The sequence below is a fragment of the Physeter macrocephalus genome, chromosome 11 (assembly GCF_002837175.3).
Source record: "Physeter macrocephalus isolate SW-GA chromosome 11, ASM283717v5, whole genome shotgun sequence".
In the NCBI taxonomy this organism is placed as follows: domain Eukaryota; kingdom Metazoa; phylum Chordata; class Mammalia; order Artiodactyla; family Physeteridae; genus Physeter; species Physeter macrocephalus.
In genome coordinates, this window is record NC_041224.1 from 39,032,187 (window position 1) to 39,032,994 (window position 808).

Consider the following 808-nt stretch of genomic DNA (forward strand, 5'->3'; position numbering starts at 1 on the left):
CTCTCGGCAGCGGCTTCGGGCTCCTCCTCCGGCTCACGGTTGACTGGTACCATCTTCCACCCCTGCAGAGGGCCATAGCAGTGGGGACCGGAGGGTCGTGCCAACTTGCCTGGGGTGCGGGCAGGGCACAGCCCTCCCCCTTCTTATATGTCCCCCTGGCGTGGGAGTCTGCTTCCCCCCGCCCCTCATGAGGGCGAGGAGAGGAAGGGTCACGTGCCTCCTTTTCAGGCGCCTACGTGGTCTCAGCCCTGAACCTTATAGGCAACCCGGGTGTCAGGGCCCAGCCAGTGCATCCTAGCGGGTGGGGGAGGTGACAGAGGAGTCCCAGCAGGGGTAGAGTTGGGCTGTAGCAGAAGCACCTGCTGAGGATGGAGCCCCTGAAGTTGCCGCCACTCTCTGAAACCCTTTAGGAGGAGTTATAATAATGCTTTCAGCTCTGCCAAGCCACTGACTGAGGGTGATCAGAAAGCATTTTATTTTATTTTATTTTATTATCATTGTTTTTTTTTTTGTCTGTGCTGCATCGGCGTGCGGGATCTTAGTTCCCCCACCAGGGATCGAACCCGTGCCCTCTGCAGTGGGAGAGCAGAGTCCTAACCACTGGACCGCCAGGGAAGTCCCCAGAAAGCATTTTTTTAAATTAGGATATATATATATATATATTTTTTTTTTTCTTTTTTGGCAGTACGCGGGCCTCTCACTGTTGTGGCCTCTCCCGTTGCGGAGCGGAGCACAGCCTCCGGACGTGCAGGCTCAGCGGCCATGGCTCACGGGCCCAGCCGCTCCGCGGCATGTGGGGTCTTCCCGG